An 8,762-nucleotide genomic window follows, 5' to 3' on the forward strand; every position below is an offset into this window, starting at 1 on the left:
CCGAGAGGCTTGCACTAGTCCATAAATGGATCGCTGGAGCTTGCACACTTTGTTAGCACCTTTAGGATTGAGAAAACCTTCTGGTTGCATCATATACAACTATTCTTTAAGAAATCCATTAAGGAATGTAGTTTTGATATCCATTTGCCAGATTTCATAAAATGAGGCAATTGCTAACATGATTCGGACAGACTTAAGCATCGCTACGAGTGAGAAAAATATCATGGTAGTCAACACCTTGAACTTGTCGAAAACTTTTTTTTGACAATTTGAGCTTTGTAAATAGTAACACTACTATCAGCGTCCGTCTTCCTCCTGAAGATCCATTTATTTTCTATGGCTTGCTGATCATCGGGCAAGTCAACCAAAGTCCACACTTTGTTCTCATACATGGATCCCATCTCAGATTTCATGGTCTCAAGCCATTTTGCCGAATCTGGGCTCATCATCACTTCCTCATAGTTCGTAGGTTTGTCATGGTCAAGTAACATGACTTCCAGAACAGGATTACCGTACCACTCTGGTGCGGATCTTACTCTGTTTGACCTACGAGGTTCGGTAGTAACTTGATCATAAGTTTCATGATCATCATCATTAGCTTCCTCACTTACTAGTGTAGGAATCACTGGAACTGATTTCTGTGATGAACTACTTTCCAATAAGGGAGCAGGTATAGTTACCTCATCAAGTTCTACTTTCCTCCCACTCTCTTCTTTCGAGAGAAACTCCTTCTCTAGAAAAGATCCATTCTTAGTAACAAAGATCTTGCCTTCAGATCTGTGATAGAAGGTGTACCCAACAGTTTCTTTTGGGTATCCTATGAAGACGCACTTCTCCGATTTGGGTTTGAGCTTATTAGGTTGAAACTTTTTTCACATAAGCATTGCAACCCCAAACTTTATGAAACGATAGCTTAGGTTTCTTGCTAAACCACAATTCATACGGTGTCGTCTCAACGGATTATTTAGACGGTGCACTATTAACGTGAATGCAGCTGTCTCTAATGCATAACCCCAAAACGACAGTGATAATTCGGTAAGAGACATCATAGATTGCACCATATCTAATAAAGTGCGGTTATGACGTTCGAACACACCATTACGCTGTGGTGTTCCAGGTGGCGTAAGTTGCGAAACTATTCCACATTGTTTCAAATGAAGACCAAACTCATAACTTCAAATATTCGTCTCCGCGATCAGATCGTAGAAACTTCATTTTCTTGTTAGGATGATTTTCCACTTCACTCTGAAATTCTTTGAACTTTTCAAATGTTTCTGACTTATGTTTCATCAAGTAGATATACCCATATCTGCTCAAATCATCTGTGAAGGTCAGAAAATAACGATACCCGCCGCGAGCCTCAACACTCATCGGACCGCATACATCAGTATGTATTATTTCCAATGAGTCAGTTGCTCGCTCCATTGTTCCGGAGAATGGAGTCTTAGTCATCTTGCCCATGAGGCATGGTTCACAAGCATCAAGTGATTCATAATCAAGTGATTCCAAAAGTCCATCAGCATGGAGTTTTTTCATGCGCTTTACACCAATATGACCTAAACGGCAGTGCCACATATAAGTTGCACTATCATTATTAACTTTGCATCTTTTGGCTTCACTATTATGAATATGTGTATCAATACGATCGAGATTCAGTAAACCATTTATATTGAGTGTATGACCATAGAAGGTTTTATTCATGTAAATAGAACAACATTTATTTTTTGACTTAAATGAATAACCGTATTGCATTAAACATGATCCAATCATATTCATGCTCAACACAAACACCAAATAACATTTATTTTAGGTTCAACACTAATCCCGAAGGTAAAGGGAGTGTGCGATGGTGATCTTATCAACCTTGGAATCACTTCCAACACACATCGTCACCTCGTCCAGTTCCTTTTCAGTAGAAGCACTCGGTTTCAGGCTTGGGTCTAGCTTTGGGCTTCTTCATGGGAGTGGCAACTTGCTTGCCATTCTTCTTGAAGTTCCCTTTCTATCCCTTGCCCTTTTACTTGAAACTAGTGGTCTTGTCAACCATCAACACTTGATGCTTTTCTTGATTTCTACCTTCGCCAATTTCGGCATCGCGAAGAGCTCGGGGAATCATTTTCGGCATGCTTGCATATTATAGTTCATCACGAAGTTCCAGTAACTTGGTGATAGTGACTAGAGAACTTTGTCAATCACTATCTTATCTGGAAGATTAACTCCCACTTGATTCAAGCAATTGTAGTACCTAGACAATCTGAGCACATGCTCACTGGTTGAGCTATTCTCCTCCATATTGTAGGCAAAGTACTGTCAGAGGTCTCATACCTCTCAACATGGGCATGAGTCTGAAATACTAATTTCAACTCTTGGAACATCTTATATGCTCCATGGCGTTCAAAACATTTTTGAAGTCCCGGTTCTAGGCCGTAAAGCATGGCGCACTAAACTATCAAGTAGTTATCATAATGAGCTTGCCAAACGTTCATAACGTTTGCATCTGCTCCTGCAATAGGTCCGTCACCTAGCGGTGCATCAAGGACATAATTCTTTTGTGCAGCAATGAGGATAATCCTCAGGTCACAGACCTAGTCTGCATCATTGCTACTATCATCTTTCAACTTATTTTTCTCTAGGAACATATCAAAAATTAAAACAGGGGAGCTATACGCGAGCTATTGATCTACAACATAGATATGCAAATACTATCAGGACTAAGTTCATGATAAATTTAAGTTCAGTTAATCATATTACTTAAGAATTCCCACTTTGATATACATCCCTCTAATCATCTAAGTGATCATGTGATCCATATCAACTAAACCATGCCCGATCATCACGTGAGATGGAGTAGTTTTCAATGGTGAACATCACTATGTTGATCATATCTACTATATGATTCACGCTCGACCTTTCGGTCTTAGTGTTCCAAGTCCATATCTGCACATGCTAGGCTCGTCAAGTTTAACCAGAGTATTCTGCTTGTGAAAAACTGGCTTGCACCCGTTGTATGTGAACGTAGAGCTTATCACACCCGATCATCACGTGGTGTCTTGGCACGATGAACTGTAGCAACGGTGCATACTCAGGGAGAACACTTGTACCTTGCAATTTAGTGAGAGATCATCTTATAATGCTACCGCCGAACTAAGCAAAATAAGATGCATAAAGGATAAATATCACATGCAATCAAATAAGTGATATGATATGGCCATCATCATCTTGTGCCTTTTGATCTCCATCTCCAAAGCACCGTCATGATCACCATCGTCACCGTCTTGACACCTTGATCTCCATCGAAGCATCGTTGTCATCTCGCCAACTATTGCTTCTACGACTATCACTACTGCTTAGTGATAAAGTAAAGCAATTACATGGCGATTGCATTTCATACAATAAAGCGACAACTATATGGCTCTTGCCAGTTGTCGATAACTGTGTTACAAAACATGATAATCTCATACAAAACTTTATATAATCACGTCTTGACCATATCACATCACAACATGCCCTGCAAAAACAAGTTAGACGTCCTCTACTTTGTTGTTGCAAGTTTTACGTGGCTGCTACAGGCTTAGCAAGAACCGTTCTTACCTACGCATCAAAAACCACAACGTAGTATAGTGATTGCTTTTTGATCTTCAGAAAGAACCTTGTTCATTGAAACTGATTCAACTAAAGTTGGAGAAACAGACACCCCACTAGCCACCTGTGTGCAAAGGACGTCGGTAGAACCAATCTTGTGTAAGCGTACGTGTAATGTCGGTCTGAGCCGCTTCATACAATAGTACCACTGAATCAAGAATCAACTAGTGACGGCAAGCAATATGTATATACTCACACCCACAACTCCTTTGTGGTCTACTCGTGCATGTAACATCTACGCATAGACCTGGCTCGGATGCCACGGTTGGAGAACGCAGTATTTCAAAAAATTTACTACGATCACGCAAGATCTATCTAGGAGATGCATAGCAATGAGATGGCAAGAGTGTGTCTACATACCCTCATAGACCGAAAGCGGAAGCATTATGAAACGCGGTTGATGTAGTCGAACGTCTTCGCGATCCAACCAATCAAGTACCGAACGCATGGCACCTCCGCGATCTGCACACGTTCAGCTCGGTGACGTCCCTCGTACTCTTGATCCAGCTGAGGCCGAGGGAGAGTTTTGTCAGCAGGACGACGTGATGACAATGATGATGAAGTTACCGACGCAGGGCTTTGCCTAAGCACTACAACAATATGACCGAGGTGGAATTCTGTGGAGGGGGGCACCGCACACGGCTAAACAATCAACTTGTGTGTCTATGGGGTGCCCCCTCCCCCGTATATAAAGGGGTGGAGGAGGGGGCCGGCTAGCCACCTTGGGCGCGCCCCCAAGGGGGGAATCCTAGTCCTACTAGGAGTAGGTTCCCCCCTTTCCTAGTCCTACTAGGAGGAAAAAGGAAGGGAGAGAGGGGAGGAAGGATTGGGCTTGGGGGGGGGGGGGCGCCCCTCCTCTTGGCCTTCTCCTCTCTCTTCCACTAAAGCCCATGTAGGCCCATTAAGCCCCCGAGGGGTTCCGGTAACTTCCCGGTACTTCGGTAAATGCCCGAACTCATCCAGAACCATTCCGGTGTCCAAACATAGCCTTCCAATATATCGATCTTTATGTCTCTACCATATCGAGACTCCTCGTCATGTCAGTGATCACATCCAGGACTCCGAACTACCTTTGGTACATCAAAACACATAAACTCATAATACCGATTGTCATCGAACATTAAGCGTGCGGACCCTACGGGTTCGAAAACTATGTAGACATGACCGAGACTCACTTCCGGTCAATAACCAATAGCGTAACCTAGATGCTCATATTGGTTCCTACATATTGTATGAAGATCTTTATCGGTCAAACCGCATAACAACATACGTTGTTCCCTTTTCATCGGTATGTTACTTGCGCGAGTTCCGATCGTCGGTATCTCAATACCTAGTTCAATCTCGTTACCGGCAAGTCTCTTTACTCATTTTTAATGCATCATCCCGCAACTAACTCATTAGTCACATTGCTTGCAAGGCTTATAGTGATGTGCATTACCGAGAGGGCACAAAGATACCTCTCCGATACACGGAGTGACAAATCCTAATCTCGATCTATGCCAACCCAACAAACACCTTTGTAGACATCTGTAGAACATCTTTATAATCACCCAGTTACGTTGTAATGTTTGATAGCACACAAGGTGTTCTTCCGATATTCGGGGGTTGCATAATCTCATAGTCTGAGGAACATGTATAAGTCATGAAGAAAGCAATAGCAATAAACTAAACGATCATAGTGCTAAGATAATGGATGGGTCTTGTCCATCACATCATTCTCTAATGATGTGATCTCATTCATCAAATGACAACACATGTCTATGGCTAGGAAACTTAACCATCTTTGATTAACGAGCTATTCAAGTAGAGGCATACTAGGGACACTTTGTTTGTCTATGCATTCACACATGTACTAAGTTTCCGATTAATACAATTCTAGCATGAATAATAAACATTTATCATGACATAAGGAAATATAAATAACAACTTTATTATTGCCTCTAGGGCATATTTCCTTCAGTCTATGGTCAGGAAATATAACCATCTTTGATAAACAAGCTAGTCAAGTAGAGGCACACTAGGGACACTCTGTTTGTCTATGTATTTCACACATGTACTAAGTTTCCGGTTAATACAATTCTAGCATGAATAATAAACAATTTAGCGTGATATAAGGAAATATAAATAACAACTTTATTATTGCCTCTAGGGCATATTTCCTTCAGAACTATGGTTTGGCAAGAAACCAAAGCTGTTGTTTCTTAAAGTTTGGGGTTGCGATGCTTATGTGAAAAAGTTTCAAACTGGTAAGCTTGAACCCAAATCGGAAAGGTGCGTCTTCATAGGATACCCAAAAGAAACTGTTGGGTACACCTTCTATCATAGATTCGAAGGCAAGATATTTGTTGCTAAGAATTGATCCTTTCTAGAGAAGGAGTTTCTCTCGAAAGAAGTGAGTGGAAGGAAAGTAGAACTTGATGAGGTAACTATACCTGCTCCCTTATTGGAAAGTAGTTCATCACAGAAATCAGTTCCACTGATTCCTACACCAATAAGTGAGGAAGTTAATGATGATGATCATGAAATTTCAGATCAAGTTATTACCGAACCTCGTAGGTCAACTAGAGTAGGATCCGCACCAGAGTGGTACGGTAATCCTGTTCGGGAGGTCATGTTACTTGACCATCACGAACCTATGAACTATGAGGAAGCAATGATGAGCCCAGGTTCCGCAAAATGGCTTGAGGCCATGAAATCTGAGATGGGATCCATGTATGAGAACAAAGTATGGACTTTGATTGACTTGCCTGATGATCGGCGAGCGATTGAGAATAAATGGATCTTCAAGAGGAAGGCGGACGCTGATAGTAGTGTTACTATCTACAAAGCTCGAATTGTCGCAAAAGGTTTTCGACAAGTTTAAGGTGTTGACTACGATGAGATTTTCTCACTCGTATCGATGCTTAAAGTCTATCCAAATCAAGTTAGCAATTGCCGCATTTTATGAAATCTGGCAAATGGATGTCAAAACTTTATTCCTTAATGGATTTATTAAAGAGTTGTATATGATGCAACCAGAAGGTTTTCTCAATCCTAAAGGTGCTAACAAAGTGTGCAAGCTCCAGCGATCCATTTATGGACTAGTGCAAGCCTCTCGGAGTTGGAATATATGATTTGATAGTGTGATCAAAGCTTATGGTTTTATACAGACGTTTGGAGAAGACTGTATTTACAAGAAAGTGAGTGGGAGCACTACAGCCTTTCTGATAAGTATATGTGAATGACATATTGTTGATCGAAAATGATGTAGAATTTTCTGAAAAGCATAAATGAGTGTTTGAAAGGATTTTTTCAAAGAAAGACCTCGATGAAGCTGCTTACATATTGAGCATCAAGATCTATAGAGATAGATCAAGGCGGTTGATAAAATTTTTCAATGAGAACATACCTTGACAAGATTTTGAAGTAGTTCAAAATGGAACAGTCAAAGAAGGAGTTCTTGCCTGTGTTGCAAGGTGTGAAGTTGAGTAAGACTCAAAACCCGACCATCGCAGAAAATAGAAAGAGAATAAAAGTCATTCCCTATACCTCAGCCATAGGTTCTATAAAGTATGCTATGATGTGTACCAGACCTATTGTGTACCTCACCATGAGTTTGGCAAGAGGGTACGATAGTGATCCTGCAGTTGATCACTGGACAGAGGTCAAAATTATCCTTAGTTACCTAAGAGGACTAAGGAAATGTTTCTCGGTTATGGAGTTGATAAAGAGTTCATCGTAAAAGAGTTACATCGATGCAAACTTTAACACTAATCCAGATGAATCAGAATCTCAATCTGAAAACATATTGAAAGTGTGAGCAATTAGCTAGAGTAGCTCAATGCAGAGCATTGTAGACATAGAAAATTTGTGAAATACATACGGATCTGAATGTGGCAGACCCGTTGACTAAGCTTCTCTCACAAGCAAAACATGATCACACCTTAGTACTTTTTGGGTGTTAATCACATGGCGACATGAACTATATTATTCACTCTAATAAACCCTTTGGGTGTTGGTCACATGGCGATGTGAACTATTCGTGTTAAATCACATAACGATGTGAACTAGATTACCGACTCTAGTGCAAGTGGGAGACTGAAGCAAAGATGCCCTAGAGGCAATATTAAAGTTGTTATTTATATTTCCTTATATCATGATAAATGTTTATTATTCATGCTAGAATTGTATTAACCGGAAACTTGATACATGTGTGAATACATAGACGAAACAAAGTATCCCTAGTATGCCTCTACTTGACTAGCTCGTTAATCAAATACGATTAAGTTTCCTAACCATAGACATGTGTTGTCATTTGATGAACGAGATCACATCATTAGGAGAATGATGTGATGGACAAGAACCATCCGTTAGCTAAGCATTATGATCGTTTAGTTTGATTGCTATTGCTTTCTTCATGACTTATACATATTCCTCTGACTATGAGATTATGCAACTCCCGAATACCGGAGGAACACTTTGTGTGCTATCAAACGTCACAACATAACTGGGTGATTATAAAGATGCTCTACAGGTGTCTCCAAAGGTGTATGTTGAGTTGGCATAGATCAAGATTAGGATTTGTCACTCCGTGTATCGAAGAGGTATCTCTGGGCCCTCTCGGTAATGCACATCACTATAAGCCTTGCAAGCAATGTGACTAATGAGTTAGTTACAGGATGATGCATTACAGAACGAGTAAAGATACTTGCCGGTAACAAGATTGAACTAGGTATGAGGATACCGACGATCGAATCTCGGGCAAGTAGCATACCGATGACAAAGGGAATGACGTATGTTGTTATGCAGTTTGACCGATAAAGATCTTCGTAGAATATGTAGGAGCCAATATGAGCATCTAGGTTTCACTATTGGTTATTGACCAGAGACGTGTCTTGGTCATGTCTACATAGTTCTCGAAGTCGTAGGGTCCGCACGCTTAACGTTCGATGATGATTTGTATTATGAGTTATGTGATTTGATGACAGCGGTCAGTTCAGAGTCCCGGATGAGATCATGGACATCATGAGGAGTCTCAAAATGGTCGAGAGGTAAAGATTCATATATTGGAAGGTTATATTCGGACATCGAAATAGTTTCGAGTGATCCGGGTATTTTTCTGGAGTACCGAGGGGTTAACG

Source organism: Triticum dicoccoides, chromosome 7A (assembly GCF_002162155.2).
Source record: "Triticum dicoccoides isolate Atlit2015 ecotype Zavitan chromosome 7A, WEW_v2.0, whole genome shotgun sequence".
Lineage (NCBI taxonomy): Eukaryota > Viridiplantae > Streptophyta > Magnoliopsida > Poales > Poaceae > Triticum > Triticum dicoccoides.